Source organism: Peromyscus eremicus, chromosome 10, assembly GCF_949786415.1.
Source record: "Peromyscus eremicus chromosome 10, PerEre_H2_v1, whole genome shotgun sequence".
Classification (NCBI taxonomy): Eukaryota; Metazoa; Chordata; class Mammalia; order Rodentia; family Cricetidae; genus Peromyscus; species Peromyscus eremicus.
The window spans coordinates 91,508,000-91,526,003 of NC_081426.1; positions in this window are offsets into that span (position 1 = coordinate 91,508,000).

Consider the following 18,004-nt stretch of genomic DNA (forward strand, 5'->3'; position numbering starts at 1 on the left):
GTTACATGGACATTTGGAGTTACTCAGCACATGCAGTAAGTTTTAAGAGTGTGGTGATACATTGTGTACCCTAATAAAATTTGCCAGAAGATCAGAGGACAGAACAGAACAGCCACTAGATTAAACATGGAAGCCAGGCAGTGGTGGCACACACCTTTAATCCCAGCATTTAAGATCTCATGCCTTTGCTTGGGAAGCACACATGCCTTTAATCCCAGAAAGTGATGGCCGAGAAAGGTACATAAGATGTGAAGAGACAGGAACTGAGGCCTTTTCAGGCTGAGGAGTTGGTGAGGTAAAAGGTGGTGGCTGTGGCTTGTTCCTTTGTCTCTCTAATATTTCAGCATTTACCCCAATATCTGGTTCTGGGTTTTTATTAAAAGATCTTTAGAAATTGGTGCTATGCTGGGTGGTGGTGGCGCACACCTTTAATCCCAGCACTCGGGAGGCAGAGCCAAGCAGATCTCTCTGAGTTCAAGGCCAGCCGGGTCTACAGAGCGAGATCCAGGACAGGCACCAAAACTACACGGAGAAACCCTGTCTCAGAAAACAAACAAAAAAAGAAAGAAAGAAGGAAAGAAGGAAAGAAAGAGGGAAGGAAAGGAAGGAAGGAAGGAAGGAAGGAAGGAAGGAAGAAAGAAAGAAAGAAAGAAAGAAGTAATTGGTGCTACACAAGAGAACATGTGCTCACTTCTAGGCTGAGCAGCACTGCCTTCTTCTGAAGGAAACAGCTGGAGTCTGCTCCAGCAGTGTCCCTGAAGCTGCCGGGCTTCCATTTTCCCAAGGCCGAGGTGCTTCATCCTGTGGCCTGCCAAGAAATTGCTTTCCTCTGTAAGTCTGAAACTGGGTCAGTTGCTGAGCTTTGAACCAACAAAGCCCAGCTGATACAAAATATATAATCCCGAATTTATAAATGCATGTGAGAACACTGGCATATGTGTACACACACACACACACACACACACACACACAGCACATTAACAGTAAACACATGTAGGAAATAAGATTGCCCAACACTGTTACTTTGTATTATGTTTTGAGACTTTTCTCTCCTCCCCACTTCTTTCCAGTGTTGAGGATCAAACCCAGGGCTTCACACTGGTTAGGCAAATGCTGGACCACTGAGCCACATCCCAACCTGTGTTTCTAAGTTTTCTATTCTTCATAGGAGCTTATATTTTTATTTGGAATAGGATATGTAGAAAATAATGCTTGAGGGAAATTTACCTTAAAATAATATGCCATTGGACTTGGTCTTTTGAGTTGAGTGATTGATGGCAAGCCTGAGGACACAGGACCGCCTGACTCTACCACGGCCAGGCTATGTGGCCTTCTGTAAGTCTCTCAGCCTCTCTGAACCTTGTTTCTTCATCTACGAAATAAAAGGCTGAAATCCCCCATGATATCACCACCCGCAGCCACACCCTAGCTCAAATTCCACCTCTCAACACTTGTCAGATCCGCGCAGGACTGGACATGCTCCAGTTATCCCAGCAGAACTCTCCACTCCGGAAAACAGTCGAGCAAACATGACAGGTGCTGCTTGTTTGCTCCTGAGCAATATTTAACATCACTTCGATGTTTCCCATCTTGCTCTCAAGCCATCTCTGCCGAAAGGAATACATTAAAATCCAGCACTGCTTGACCCCCCCCAAAACAGCAGAGCCAACAGGGAACACTGCCATCCAGAGCAGGGGCTCAGACAGCGATGCTGGGACAGTGCCCTAGCACCAAGGGACAGGAGGGAGAAGGGTCACTCGTGTTTTATTCAACAGGACGTGTGGCTTGGAAACAAAACTTTATCCATAAGAGTGGAAGGTGAAAAGGAGGTTGGGGCTCAGTGACGGAGCACTTACCCAGCATGCATGAGGCTGTGTGGTCAGTCTCCAGCACCTCAGAGAGAGCAGGCACCTGAAGGCATCCAGGGAAAGGACGCCTGCTACTCAACCCTCTCAGCCCAGGAGGCACTGGGGAGGAGGTGTGGTATCCCCCCACACGTGCTGTCTGTTCAGGTAGGGTGCCACTAAGGCTGGGAAAGCTGGTGTGCACCGAAGGGACACAGCAGGCTGTGAGACTAAACAGGCAACGTTTACATCTGTTTATCCGTGATCTCATCAGAGTCCTATCCCAGACACAATCTCCTTCTTTTCTATTCTTGTGTCCACTTCCTCGCTACTTCCTCTGGGAACTGTGGCCTCTCCCCGTCATCCATGTCTGAAGGTTTCCCTTGTGTACAAACTCCCCATGTATCAGAGGGACGTGCCACGTGAAACATCTGAAGAGCCACCTAAGTCATCATCTAAAGAAAACAGAAACTCTCAATCCTGTCAGTCCGTGTTGTGAAAATCCACTACCGTTTACTCTGTTTATCCTGATTTCCAGCAAAGGGGACATGGAAGCAGATGAAGTGGATAATTCACTTCTTACAAAACTCAATCTTTTGAACACAAAGAACTAAAACTTCGAACATACATACAAAAAAAAGATACAACTAAGCACATTGGCAGCCTTGGCAAGCACACCAAGGGGAGTGAAGGGACTCAACTGTGTGGGAGTCAAGTCCAGGCCAAAGAAAACAGGAACACCGGCTGCAAGATGAGATCTGAAGAGACCAAGTGAGTCACCAGTGACGGGGAAACCAGAAAAGAAAAGAACCCGAGAAATAGGCATACCACCAAAAATAAATAAGAATTCATTTTTAAAAATAAGAGAACACGAAAACTGGGAATAGAAGCAAGGACATCTAAAAGGGAAAGTGAAGGGGTCCCTTGCACAGAACTGCGGGCAAGACCTCAGCAGACATGTCATGGAAGGTGAGGCTGTTAAGCAAAGAGAGAGAAACTGAGATATGGCTCCTTGCCCAGTTCAGTGCTAAAGGAGGGAAGATGGAGATATGAGGGGGACTGGGAACTTCTCCAAAGAATGCCTCAGAAGGGTTTGTCCACGAGAGAGTAAATCATTATTCCTAGTCCAATCGAGTGTGCACTGTCCTTCTGGTGCTTAAGACTTTTATCCCTGAGCAGGAACAAGTTTTCTAATATGAAGTAGGGAAACAGGAGGCGTCACAGGAAAAATCGAGGTCCCTCATATTTTAAACAAAGCAGCTGATGGTGACTTTAGTGGTCCTGCGGGTGACACACAACTTTTTCCCGAGGAGGGAGGCAACTTTGTGGTGAGGCTCTGATCACAGGCTGTGTGGTAGTCACGCCCACCAGCTAGTCTCCCCAGAGATACCGCCTCTCCAGTTGCTTCAGGCTGCAAATGTCATTTTAATTCAGTGCTCTACTTCCAAATCTTCTGCCATGGTTAGTAAAAAGTGCAAGCCCATTTAATAAATCAATAAAGCTCACCCAAACCCCTTTGAGCTGGGTGTTACACTGTGTTGACTGTTAGACTGTGCTGTTGTTTTAAAATGACCACTTATATTCTTACGCCAGTGGGGATTTCTGGGAGTGGGTCTTTCTGATAAACTCTGGCGACAATAGTTCCCTTGAAGTGTTGAGAGGAAGTTGTTCTGACCTGATTACTTCCTGTGAACAGAGACCTTTTCCTGACAAAGCAGCTTCATAGTTACAGACACAAGCCCAAGATATCCCCCTTCTTTCCAAACCAAAAAAAAAAAAAAAAAAAAAAAATTGTGAGTGGTTGAGGAGGAGGAGAGGTCATGGCACAACTTCCCCCATTTCAAGAGACAGAACCTTTAAACTTGCTTCCTGGGGAGCTTGAAAAGGAAGAGAAAAGGCCAGGAACAGGAAGCAGGCAAACAGAGGAGGACCATGATTCTGAATGTTGGGTTGCTCTTTTATTTTATTTGTGATATTTTATTTGTATTAAAATGTTATTTGTATGTTAATAAATAAAGTTGCCCGGGGGTCAGAGCTATTAGCAAGCCATAGGAAAGCAGGGCAGTGGTGGCGTACACTTGTAATCTCAGCACTTGGTAGGCAGAGCTGGGTAAGTCTCTGTGTGTTCAGGGATACAGCCATTATTGGACACACATGCCTTTAATCTCAATACCAAGCAAGGAAAACCTGGAGGCCTATACAGACAGGCCGTGACGAGGCGGTCATGTGGTTGGGTTTACAACCAATGAGAAGGCAGAACAGGAACTCTATATAAAGACATTAACACAGGGGTAGTGAGTTCGGAGAGGTAGGACCACTGCAGGAGGAAGGGTAAGGTTTTAGCTCTTAGCTCTGACCTCTTGGCTTTCTTCTTTGCATTGGTTCTGTGTTTCTTATTTAATAAGAAGGTTGGTTACATCTACACTTCATTGTTTTTATAGCTCCATCATGAAAAAGACACTGGTCAGTAAGGGAACCAGAAAGTGTTACCAGGCCCATGCATGCATGTATGCACTCTAATACAGACAAGAGTTCATGATGTGCAGGAATTCATTTTCCTAAACACTTTTCTCTTTTCTTCTGCTGTGCTGAAGATGGAACGGGGTAGGGCGGAGGGAAAGGAGGGAGGGTGTGTGTGTGCGTGTGTGTGTGTGTGTGTGTGTGTGTGTGTGTGTGTGTGTGTGTGTGTGGTGTGTTTGGGGGGGGCGCTGGAGCATGCAGGGTTGGCAGCCTACCACTGAGCTGAACAGGCGCCCACTTGGACACTTCACAGGAAAGGGAGGTACCAGGTAAAAGGGCCAAGACCAAGGCGAGGGACTTTCTCCTTCCCGTCAGTCCCTCCTTTCCCCTGTCCTTGGTGTAGAAGGGCCCTCTGGTGAGAACACAGAGGACGCTTCACTAGGGGGTGGGAGAGGGTAGTAGACACGCTTCCTCCTATTTTCCATGGTGATTGAGGCCTGTCCTAGTCAGGGTTTCTATTGCTGTGATGAAGCACATGACCAAAAGCAAGCTGGGGAGAAAAGGGTTCACTTGGCTTACACTTCTACATCATAGTCCATCACTGAAGGAAGTCAGGGCAGGAACTCAAACAGGGCAGGAACCTGGAGGCAGGAGCTGATGCAGAGGCCATGGAAGGTGCTGCCTACTAACTTGCTCCCCGTGATTGTTCAGCCTGCTTTCTCATAGAACCCAGGACCACCAGCCCAGGGATGGCTCCACCCACCATGGGCTGGGCCCTCCCCCATCAATCAATCATCAATTAAGAAAATGCCTTACAGGCTTGCCTACAGCCTAATCTTATGGAGCATTTTCTAAATTGAGGTTCCTTTCTCTCAGATGACCTTAGCTTGTGTCAAATTGACATAAAACTACCCAGCACAAGGCTGAGATCTCAATGAATTACTAAAATAGCATCTCAAATTGCACGGCGCAGGACTCTACCCCAGCCAAGTGCAAACCAGGTCCATGGCTGCGTTTTCTGTGGTGGGCACGCAACCTGAGACAGGAGGACTGTGGGAAGTCATCAGGGCAGCAGGGGCGATAGGGTGCTGAAGAGCATAGAGAGGGGAGACAGGTCAGCACTTCAGAGGTTCATCTGGCCTCCATTCTGGTCAGGAACAGTGAGAATCTCAACAAATTCAAGGAGAATAAGCACCAATTTCACATTTCAAAGAATGTAGTTCCATGTTAGATATCCATTAGAGTGTATCTGTAATTCTTCCAGTGGGCAAAGCGCTATAACAGAATGGCGACGTGATGTCAGGGGTCAGTGCAAAGTGGAAAATGCAGGGTTTTTAATCAGAATTAAGTTTCTTAATTTTTTTTTTTTTACATTTCTTTATCTTTCTCGTGTGGGGTGTGTATAGGCATGCTCACACCATCGCACACTTACAGATCAGAAGACAAGTGGCTGGTGTCAGAGCTCACCTTCTACCTTTCCATAGAAAGTGCCTTTATTTTGCTGGGCCATCTCACCAGCCCCTAGGACTATTCAGAATTTCAAGATGTCAACAACAAGACATTAACCAAGCCAGGGGCCTTTCTGAGCTTCAGTCCTCTGATACTGCACAATGACAGGCCTGCAACGTGAAGTCACACGTTGGTCACTGACAGCCCATGTAAGTGAGGGCAGGTCCATCGAGTGACGTGGCAGCTGTTGAAGTTTTGAATATGGATGCTCTGAGACATCCACACAGTGGTGCCGAGCACGCTGTCTGAGCTACAATTCCAGCCTCCCAATTTTAATTATGAACAAAAGCTATGTTATCTAGGAAGATGAAAACCTTGAGCCCCCCAGCACAAGTTTTGCTGTCACAGTGACACTTGTGCTGTTTAAACTAGTCTCTCATATAATACACAGAAGTTGATTTCATTTTGAACGTTTCACAGATGATTTGAAAAAGCAGATCCTATAGGATCAAAACCTGAGTGACATAGTAACACACACCCATAACAGCCCTGGAGTGACTGAGGCAGGAGGATTATGAGTTGAAGGCCATCCTGTTTGCTTTTTTTTTTTTTTTCCCTGATACAGAGTCTTAGTATATAGTTCTGGCTGTCCTGGAACTCACTGTGTAGACTAGGCTGGCTTCAAACTCACAGAGATCTGCCTGCCTCTGCCTCCTGAGTGCTGGGATTACTTTTTTTTCATCTTTGAGAACAGCCAGCTCACACAATGAGATGGCTGTAGGGACGGAGATTTGCATGCAGAGACACAAGGCAGGAAGACGCTGCAGATCCAGACACAGTAAAATGCAAATATTGGCCTCATACTAACTCCTTAAAGACAGCTACAAAGGAGAAGTATTTATTTTCAGGATGCTACTATTTTAGATATGCTGCCACTCAAAATCAAGTGTTACCCGTTACTAATCCAAAACTCATTATGAAGGAAGCTAATTCAAACTCAGAAGCGGGTTGTGTACAGTACTGCTTCATAAAAGCAGTTGGGACGCTTCCCTAAAGGTGGAAAGAGAAGCCTTCTCCACTTAGAGTCACTTAGAGCTTAGACTGTGAGCTTATCTGACTGGGACTCTAGAGATATTCCTCAGAGACATGGCAGCAGACATATACTTATTGGGAGGGTATACAAGAAAGGTGGTCTGAGGAGCAGACTCTGTCAAAAACAAAACAAAAAACAAAACACTCGTTTTGCTCAGTTGGTTCCACAGCAACAGAATTTTTGTTTGTGTCTTTATTTTTCAGACTGTAATTGGAATATATTCTGCCCTCGCCTCAACCTTCCTGTCTCCAAACCCTCCCACACAGCTCTCCCTAATCTCCTTCATATTTGTGGCATTTTTCATTATTATTGCATGTATATAGGTGTTTGTATGTACATATACATTCCTAAATATAATGTGTCGAATCCTTATAATGCTACTTACATGAGTGTTTTTAGGGCTGTTCCTCTGGCGCTGGACAGTCAGTTGGTGTGCTCTTCCCTGGAGAGGGCACCCCCTCCTGCTCCCAGCTTTACTCAGTGGCCTGCAGTCCTTTGTGTAGGGCTGAGGCCTCATGGGTTTCCCCTTGTCTGGTCTGTCATGTTCATTGGTTTCATCCTTGTTTAGCTCACATCCGGGTGGTCATATTGGTGAGCTACACTTTACGAATATCACTTCTGATGTCACTGTAGACATAACCTCACAGCAAACTCCCTGATCTCTGGCTGTTAGACTCTTTCTGGCCCCTCTTCTGAAATGTTCCTGGAGCCTTGTGTATTTTATGGATGTGTCCATTAGGGCTGGGTTTCCTCGACTCTGAATTTTGATTGGTTGTGGTTTTCTGTTGTTGTCTCCATTTGTTCCAAAGAGAAGGTTTCTCAATGAAAAGTGAAGACAACACTTATCTGTGGGTATAAAGGAAAATATTTATAGGTTGTTGTTAAGGATTATACTGGGTTAGTAAATTAGTGGTTGTAGATTCTCCTCCAATAACCAAGACTTTGCTATCATTCAGCAGTTAACTAGATTTCCAGTTCTACGCACCGTTTTCCTTTTGTTGAGTGGGTCTTAAGTCCAGTTAGAGAGTCATTGGTTACTGCCAAGGTGTGTGTGCCACTACTTTACCCAAAGGGTTATAGTGCCGTACTGGTCATTGGTGTGGTTCATAGGCATCATAACTGGGTAGGACTGTTGGTTGCTCCCTCCTTTGGAAGCTTGTGCAGCATCTCCTTGTCCTATGAAAGCTAGTCCTCAGGGAGGGGGCATTCCTTCCACCTTTGGGGGATAACTAAAAGCAAAAACAATAGGATGTATGTTCTGGGAGTCTCTTGGCCCTGACCAACAACTCAAAAGAGGGCTTCTCGTATATGGTAGTTTTTGTTGTTGTTGCTGTTTGTTTGTTTGCTTAATGGTCTTTGGCTCTTGAAGGGACCACCATCAGCCAAGATTAAAAAGTTCATTAAAACTATACATATGCATTTATACCATGATTCTGTGCATTATACTTTTTAAAAGGTAAATAGTTAATAGTGTGATTCCTGTGGCTTTTTCAGCCATCCATATTGTTATTTTAGCCCCCTCCTCCTGTATTTGCCTCCTTCTCCCTTCCCTAAGAAGCACCCCCTTCCCATTTCCCTATCCTGCTATTCCCCTATCCCCTCCTCCCACCTTCCTCTCTATTTACCCTCCTCTTCCTTCTCTAAGGAGCCCCACCTTTTCCCATTTCCACTTGTATCCTGCTAATCTCCTCTCTTGCTCCCAAACACCTATCCTGGCAACAGTCCTATTTTACTTTCCTGGTTTCTGGAGTTTCTACAGGCCATGTACTCACATCTGGCAATTCGGAGCAAGGGCCTCTAATAAGAGAGAATATGCAACATTTGTCTTTCTGGGCCTGGGTTATCTCATGCATTATGATCTTTTCTAGTTCCATCCATTTATCTGCAAACTTCATGATTTCATTTTTTTTTAACCACTGAGTAGTATTCCATTCTGTATATGCCCCATATTTCCATTATTCACGTGTCAGTTGTAGGACATTTAGGTTCTTTCCTTTTCCTAGCTATTGTGAACAGGGCAGCAATAAACATGACTGAGCAAGTATCTGTTACATATGACCTCTCAAGTCCTTTGGACATATGCCAAGGAGTGGTATAGCTGAGTCACATGTAGATTTATTTTTAGCTTTTTAAGAATTCACCACACTAATTTCCACAGGGGCACATCAGTTTGCTACCCCAACAACTGTGAATGAGGTTTCCCTTTTCCCAGCATTCCTTTCAGCTCTGTCCTCTGTTGTTTCATTGATCTTCGCCATTCTGAGTGGGGTGAGATGAAATCACAAAAGTGTTTTGATTTGTATTTCCCTAATTTCTAGGGACAGTGAACATTTTTCTGAGATATGTCTTAGCCATTTTTTTTTCTTCTTTTGAGAATTCTCTAATCAGGTTCCAGGCCCATTTTTCAAATGAGTCATTTGTGCCTTTTTTGTCTGTTTTTTGTTTGTATTTTGAGTTCTTTGTGTATTCTAGATATTAACCCTCTGTCAGATGTACAGATGGCAAAAATTCTCTCCCTTCCTGTGGACTTCCTCTTCACCCAATTGAGTTTCTTTAGCTGTGCAGAATCTTTTTTTTTTTTTCTATTTTCTAAAGTCCCACTTGTCAATTGTTGTTCTTAATTCTTGGGCAAATGGAGTCCTATTTAGGAAGTTCTCTCCTGCATCTTTATCTTCTAGGGCACTGCTTATATTTTCTTCTGGAAGTTTCAGGGTTTCACATTTCATGTTTAGTTCTTTGACCCATTTGGAGTTAGTTTTTATACAAGGAAATAGATGCTGGTCTAATTTCATTCTTCTGCATGTGGACACACACTTTTCCCAGCGCCATTCATTGAAAATGTTTTCTTTTTTATAACATATGTTTTGGTGTCTTTGTAAAATATTAAGTGGCTGAGTTGTGTGTACACACGTTTGGGTCTTTGATTTTGTTCCATTGGTCTACACATCTGTTTTTCTGTCAACAATATATTGTTTTTATTACTATGGTTCTGTAATATATCTAAGAATTAGAATATAGTCCCCACCCCACCCCCACACACACTGTTGCTCTTTTTCTCAGAGTTGTTTTGGCTATCCAGGGTCTTTGCAATAGAATTTTTAATGTTGATCTAGATTACGGCCATCTGAAACAAAAGCCACCTTTCCCAAACCATTATCTTCCTATCCTGTGGTGAGATGTTGACAAGAAGAATGTAGGCATTTTTGGAAGTAGTCACAAGGGGGCAAGACATATATTTCTCTGTCTATATCTTCTTAATGGTAACTGGCCTGCAAATGTAATGGCTGGAACTGACTCAGCTATTCCATACAAGAAGTGGACATTTAAATAGAGGCCACAGCAGAAGCCTGGGTCTCTTATTTTATAGAGTGCTATATAAATCAGTTCTGAAGATCTAGACTTGACCATTTGAAATACAGCTAATCCAAACTGAGCTGTACAAATATATGTGATAACATACACATCAAGCCGAAAGAAATGTCCATGTATCCATTACTATTCTCACAACTATGACAAAACACATAACAAAGCAACTTAAGGCAGGAAGTTTCTCTGGGCTCACAGTTTATGTATATTATGGGCTGGTGTTGTAAGGCAATGATAGAATGCTAACCTAGTATGCACAAGGCCCTAGGTTCAGTACACACACACACACACACACACACACACACACACGCTTGGAGAAAACTTGAAAAAATGAATTTGGTTGACATGCCTATGACTATGAGATAGCCAAAATCATACTCACTTGAAAAGATTGATCTGGAACTAGAAATTATAAGTTGGAACTGGAGAGAAATTTGGGAATCTCATAAATAGGTTATAGGGTGTTGTCTTAGTCACTGTTCTATTGTTGTGAAGAGACACCATGACCAAGGTAGCTCATATAAAATAAAGCATTTATCTGGGGGCATGTTTACAGTTTTAGAGGATTAGTCCATTATCATCATGGTGGGAAGCAGTCAGGTATGGTGCTGGAGCAGTAGCTGAGAGCTTTACATCCTGATCCACACACAACATGCAAAGAGAGAAAGACAGAGACTAAGCCTAGCATGAGCTTTTGAAACCTCAAAGCCCATCCCAATGTCACACCTCTTCCAACATGACACAAGTCTATTGGTGAAATTATTAAGGCCACTCCACGTAGTTAAAAGGGAGGTTTATTTAGTGGCGTAACTTACAAATGAAGGGATAGGTAGGTTACAGGGTCTAGTAAACGCGTGGCACAGTCCAGCGGTGTTCTCTGGAAAACTCTGCTCGGTCTACCTCCAGCATCCAGGGTTCAGGAAGCAAGAGAGATGGCGCATCCGGATCTTGGGTCTTCAGGGTCCTTTCTTGGCCCCGCCTTGTAGGTGTGACAGTTACCAAAGCCTCAATGGGGGTTGGAACTTCCAGATCAAGGTTGGAATGGCTACCCACTACATAAGTCTTCCAACAAGGACGCACCTCCCAATCCTTCACCAACTAGAGACTAAGCATGTATGAATGACATTCTCACTTAAACCCCACAAATGGGAATGAAATCATATCTCTAAAATTGCAGAAGGAACAAAGCATGAAGGTGAGACCCTCGGAGGTAAATTAAGAGGGGAGAGCATCCAGAAGACAAATTCCTGTTAGGATCACATCCGTATTGCAAATCCTAACTGAATTGCAAGAAACCGGGTAAAATGAACACCTTGGGTGTCTTTATCTAACCAAGCATTGAGATTTGAGAATATCATTTCCCTTAAATTCCCTAGTGTAGAGGTGAACATGAGGTTATTATGTCCCCTTGGCAGCAGGGAGACCTTGACCATGCTTCTAATTACCTTCCTCTTTTAAACAACTGAGGTGTGGGTACAGGAGATGGAGGAAGGACTCTGGAGTGCTCAGGGAGGCTTTGGCTGCATGCCAATACGCAGAACACGTTGGTTGTGCTATTAGTGATCCAGCAGCTACTCATGGTTCAACCCAAACTAAGGTTTGGGTTTTTTTTTTTTTTTTTTTTTTTTGAGCCTCTTAAATCCTCACCAGCTCAGAGGCTCCTGGGTCCTGTCTTCTTCCCAGCAGGGAGTAAACAGCAACTCCAACATCCTCTGTGTGACTTTTTCCAATCTTAGCTCTTACCACTCAGACTAAACATTCACAAATGCGTCATTGGGAGATCCTTGCTCTTCCCATCTGCTCATAACTACTACCCCTGAGCATCCGCTGCTGAGTCCCAGGGAGTCACTCAGTTCTCAAGAGCCCTTGTCTATCACCATCCCAAAGCTGTCAAGTTAGCTTGCAATGTTTTTCTTTCTATTTTATTTAATTTTATGTGCACATTTGTCTGTGTGAGGGTGTCAGATCCCCTGGAGTTACAGACAGTTGTACGCTGCTATGTGGGTGCTAGAAATTGAACCTGGGTCTTCTGGAAGAGGACCCAGTGCTCTTAACCACTGAGCCATTTCTTCAGCCCCCACATTAAAATGCGCACCTCTGTGTGTGTGTGTGTGTGTGTTGGTGTTTTGTCTGCATATGTCTGTACATCACATGCATAATTACAGACAGTTATGAGCCACCATGTGGGTGTTGGGAATTGAACTTGGGTCCTCTGGAAGAGTAGTCAGTGCTCTTAACCATTGAGCCATCTCTTCAGCCCCTACATTTTTCAAATGCTGGCAAAAGATGTGACTCTTGGGCCAGGAAAGAAGGACTCTATCACTCACAGGAGAGCAGGCTCCATGTTCCTGCCATTTGTGTCCCCACAGGTCTGGTGAGTGTGGTCTACAGCAGCCAAACAGAATTGTGTACCTGTAGTGGGTCCACACGCCCTCTGGGAGACTCTGAGCACAGCAAATGAAAGCCACACAGAGCGACTGCCAGACCTGCAAACCTTTGTCTTGAGAGGAAACTTATCTTTGTGAAAGGGAGCAAACAAATCTGCCCTCTGCTCTAGCGACAGACACTCTCCTCTTCCAAGGTTGTTCTCTATACAAACAGCCATGAAAAGAGAATCCCCAGGGCAGAGTCATTCTCCCCTGAGCTGTGCGGCAATGTGAACTCCACAGAGAACTGTCTCCCAGGAAGTAGGCTCAGGCGATCTTTCCTTTTCCCTCTCTGAAACTCTTTTTATTCCTTATTTTACACACCTTGTTCCTTTTTGAGATATAATTTACTCCACTCACATTATTTTTTTAATAAATTAATATTGCTTAGTGACAGATTTCTACTTTTAAACCCATAAACCTAGAATGCTGGCTCAAACTGTCCTAACAACAGAGTACTGCACAGGAGAGGGAAACCTGTTTCATGGACAAGAAGAAACAAAAAATTAAGAAATTAACATTACTTCATTCTGCCTGCATCATGTGATCATTAAAGAGTAGAAAACACAAGCTGGGCGGTGGTGGTGCACGCCTTTAATCCCAGCACTCGGGAGGCAGAGGCAGGCGGATCTCTGTGAGTTCGAGGCCAGCCTGGGCTACCAAGTGAGTTCCAGGAGAGGTGCAAAGCTACACAGAGAAACCCTGTCATGAAAAACCAAAAAAAAAAAAAAAGAGTAGAAAACACGAATCTTTATGAAATATACTTTTCAAAAATATCAATGTGATCATTATTTCCCTAAATAGTGCCACCACGGTTAAAGGAATCGCCATGTTCAAACCTCCCCAAGTAAGGAACTCATTCTGAGAGTATAATTTGAATCCCAGCATCGCAAGGGAGAGGAATTTAAGACCAGCCTGAACTATGTAATAAGATCCTGGTAAGGAAGAAAGAGAAACAAGAAGGAGAAAAGGAAGAGAGGGGGGAGGGGGAAGAGAGGGTGAGGGAGGGGAGGCAGGGAGGAGGGAGTGGGAGGAAGGGAAGCAGGGAGGGAGAGAGGGGGAGGAAGGGAAAGAGGGGAAGAGTTATAACGAAACTCTTCCCCTTCTTAAGCATCTACATCTAAATCCTCAATTTGATTTCCAGCTCACATCTAGAATCTTACCTCCTCCCTACCCTACAGCCACTGATTCAATTGGGCCTTTTATCATTTCACTCCTATACCAATGCCACATTGTCCTTTGTGGGCTCTTTCCCTTCAGTCTCCTAACATTCCTGTTATAATTCCCTTTCTTACCAAACAAGTATGATTATACCCTTCCCTTTGTCTCCGATTTCCCACTAGCTGCTCTATGAAGTCAACCTCTTCTGTCTGCGTACAGTCCCCTTCCTGATGTAAGTCTGTTCCAATTTCATTTCCCTTCCACTTCCCACCACAACCCTAAACTCAAACCACAGGGAACCTCTCACATATCTTTCCAAATCTCCATGCCTCTGCACATTTTGTTCTTTTCGCCTGAAATGCCCTTTCTTCCTTTCTGTACACAGCAAATTCCCATCTGTTTTCAGGCCTTTTCTCTTTCTTTTTCTTTTTTTTTGTTTTCCAAGACAGGGTTTCTCTGGAACTCACTTTGTAGACCAGGCTGGCCTCGAACTCACAGAGATCTGCCTGCCTCTGCCTCCTGAGTGCTAGGATTAAAGGTGTGTGCCACCACCGCCCGGCTTCAGGCCTTTTCAAAGTCCAGCCACCCCTCTTGTTATAGTATACTTTTATTTCTGGATAGGCTTGTGTGTGTATCATAATGGGTCTTTCTATCCTGAGCGTCAAAACAGAAACATCCTAAATATGGCCAAATAAATGCTGATTAGCTTAATAAGTGAATTTCCTATACCAAGTCAAGTATCAATGAATCCCTTACCCTGAAACCAAATCTCGGACAAGTAAATGATGATATTTATACATTTTTATACTCTCTATTGTATCACTTTAATCTTTGTATCTTTCATTCCTGGAATACTTCCATTTTGGTCATTTAAACACAACTCATAATAAGGAGCTGAGAAGACGGCTCGGTAAATAAGGTGCTTTCTCCACCAACATGAAGACCTGAGTTTGGATCCCTGAAATATGACATGGGACCACAGAGATGGCTCCACTCATAACAGTGCCTGCCACCAAGCCTGATGACCTGGGTCCTGTCCCTGGGACCTACATGGTGGGAGGAGAGAACCTGCTGTGGGAAGTTCTGTATGGCAAATGTGTTGCTAATTAGTCGATAAATAAAACACTGATTGGCCATTGGCTAGGCAGGAAGTGTAGGCAGGACAAGGAGGAGAATAAAGCTGGGAAGTGGAAGGCTGAGTCAGAGAGACACTGCCAGCCGCCACCATGACAAGCCGCATGTGAAGATCCTGGTAAGCCACGAGCCATGTGGCAAGGTATAGATTTATGGAAATGAATTAATTTAAGCTGTAAGAACAGTTAGCAAGAAGCCTGCCATGGCCATACAGTTTGTAACCAATATAAGTCTCTGTGTTTACTTGGTCAGGTCTGAGTGGCTGTGGGACTGGCAGGTGAGAGAGATTTGCCCTGACTGTGGGCCAGGCAGGAAAACTCTAGCTACAAGAACCTATTCTTGTAAGTTGTCCCTTGCTCTCTCTCTCCCTCTCTCTCTCTCTCTCTCTCTCTCTCTCTATATATATATATATATATATATATATATATATATATATATATATACATATCCCTCTACCCCCGCACCCTGAAAAATCTTTGGCTGGCCTAGCCAAATCCATGGGCTTTGGATCCAGTGAGAGACTCTGTCTCAAAAAATGAAAGTAGAAAATGATTGAGGAAAAGATAGCTGACATAAACCTTGGGTCTCCACGTGCACATACTTCATACGTGCACACACACACACACACAGATAAACTAAAATAAATGTGCATAACGAACTATCATATGGGAAGGGAAGCACGTTTAAATTTTATCCCATGTTAAGAGTGTCAGAAACTGATCAAGAACAACAGCGAAACTATTAACTAAATTAAGCTTGAAGAGCATCTATGAATTAACCTTGCCTATTTCATGGTCATAAGAAATTAAGATTCTGACTGTTTAACTAGGATATGAATGCATTGACATCACCCTTTACTACATCCAGAACACTTAATACTATAAAGATGTGGGGAGAGTTTTTGTTTGGGGGTTTGTTTTTGTTTTTTGTTGTTGTTGTTTTTGTTTTGGTGCAAGTTCCAACACTGAGTGGAACTATGGCAAACTAAATGATGTTAACTTGAAGATTCCAAAAGGTTATTCCAGCCATTAAGCTTGGCTTCTGTGTAAAGTGTAGATTCCAGTGATTTGAGCCGCATCTTGTTATGGTCCAGTGCATTTTATTGGTCATTTTATCAAACCAAAATACCTCCTGTGCTGTGACAGCTCAGTGAGGAACGAGGGTCAAGAGACAACTGGTAACGAAGGACAAAAAGGAGCAAGAACGTGCGTTACTGTCACCCTTGTTAACAAAGAAGGACGAGAGAGAGAGAGAGAGAGAGAGAGAGAGAGAGAGAGAGAGAGAGAGAGAGACCCTTGTTAGGGAAAGACAAAATAGAGCAAGAACATGCATTACTGTTACCCTTGTTAACAAAGAAGGACAAAAGAGAGAGCAAAAACATGTGTTACTGTTACCCTTGTTTTTACTTTGGTTTGTTCATTTAAATTTTTTCTTTTTTGCTTGTTTGTTCGTTTTTTTGAGACCATTTCTCTGTGTAGCCCTGGCTATCCTGGAACTTGCTCTGTAGACCAGGCTGGCCTTGAACTCACAGAGAGCAACCTGCCATTACGTCCCGAGTGCTGGGATTAGAGGCATGTGCCACCATGCCCAGCTATTTAAATTTCTTCCTAACTGATAAAAACATTTTTAAAACTCATAAGTGCTCATGAGGTATAGCATACCTCTCTCCTCAAACATTTCTCACCTCTTTATGGTGAGAACATCCAAATTCTTCTTCTGGACTTTTGAAATATGCAGAACACAATATTGGTATCTATAGTCACAATGCAATCATACACCAGAACATTGTACTCCTAACGATAACATGTCCACTGCCCGACCATTCGGTCTCTTCTTCCCTAGTCTCCCCAGCCTCTGATAATGGCTACTCTATTCTTAATTTCTGCAGAGATCAACTTTGTGTAGTGTACACATGAGCGAGATCACTCTGTATCTATCTTTCTATGTATGGCTTACTTTCCTTTTAATGTAATGATCTCTTGTTTATCCATCTTTCACAAATGAGGAAAACTGTATTTTTTATATTAAATGCAACATTACATTATCCACAAATGAACGAAATTACAGGAAATCTGCATCATTTACATTAGCTACCCTAGTAAACCTAAGTTCCTTCTGGATGGATGGGCTTTTACTCAGCCTCCTTCCTTTTGAGCTAACATGTTCTGAATAGACCTTTGTGGGATGGTAACTAGTGCGATGCTTTGTCTTCCCTTTACAAAGTGCTAGACGATTAATAAATTCAACTTACCTTTTACAGGCTATGGTCAAATGTAACACCTGAAAACCTAAAAGAATGAAAAGGCTTACTTTTGCTCTTATGCAGTATTTATCAAAAATAAATACAAAGCAACTCCTAGACAATCTTGGGGCAGAAAAACCTGCAGAGTAACCACTGATTCCATCACTGAGGTGAGAACAGGCTTACTTCTGTCAACTGAAAAGATAATCCGTGAAACAGACGCTAGAGAAAGGAGAGGTGTTTTTGTTTCACAGAGCACAGAATGATGATCGAAAAGAACTGGATGCTGAGCAAAGCAAAAAATTATGTTTATTTATTCATGGAGCCCTTTCAAGTCTAAAAGGAGAAAAGAGTAAGCAAAAAAATAACTTGGAGAGTATCTGCTAAAGTCTCAAAACTCTTTAAAACTTGAAAAGAATGAGGAAAATCAGAACCACTTTTATGTATCGCTGGCAAGAAAATCAGGTTATGAGCCGTCTTTAAAATGCCATGCTCCGCCTGAACTTTGCTGTAACCTCCCTGGCTTTTATTTCTCTGAGTGGGCTGGGCAGTGAAACCTGTAAGATTCGCCCTCTGGGACAGGGCCATTTTAAATACAGCGCCCCTCCTACTCATCAGACACAAGAAAGACGTGACTCATGTCTCCTGACCAAAAATTAAGCTGCTTAATTGCCTGGCTATCAACATCAACAGTTAATGTTTACACTCAAAATTTGGGATAAAAGATAAATGGGTTTTTGCAAAAGAAATATGAAATGGCACGACTAAGTGGAATAGACTGAAGTGAAACCTCCTCTCTCTCTCTCTCTCTCTCTCTCTCTCTCTCTCT